Here is a 441-nt window from a genome sequence, read left to right as displayed (position 1 = left end):
TATTCAACTGTAAAGTTTTTAATTTGAAAGGGTATAAGTTTTGTTCTAAATCCTTTTCTACTGCACTTTAAGCAAAGTAGATGGCTGTCTCTTTTCAAGCACGAATATGAAGAGTAGAGGGTAGAAAATTATATCTAAGAAAATGAATACTGGGGAAAACTATTTTTTTCTATTTTTGGCTGTTTCATAAACTATCCTTAGCATGCAAGTGGTATTTAAAATTATGTAAAGCTTCAAACAATGTTTATGTTACAAAAGAGACTAAATGCAAATATAAAAATGAGTATAGCTTATATTTTCAGTAATTTTTAGCTGCCTTTATTATATTTCGTGGGAAAAAAAAGCTATGCTCTCAGATACAAATTCACACCTATGGAATTCCAATACTACATTGGCAAGTGTCCCCTCTCCATCATTAGGGAATTCTTGCAACTTTGTACT

This window comes from Penaeus monodon, chromosome 28 (assembly GCF_015228065.2).
Source record: "Penaeus monodon isolate SGIC_2016 chromosome 28, NSTDA_Pmon_1, whole genome shotgun sequence".
Classification (NCBI taxonomy): domain Eukaryota; kingdom Metazoa; phylum Arthropoda; class Malacostraca; order Decapoda; family Penaeidae; genus Penaeus; species Penaeus monodon.
The sequence above is the reverse complement of the archived record's forward strand: the minus strand, read 5'-3'. Positions refer to the sequence as shown.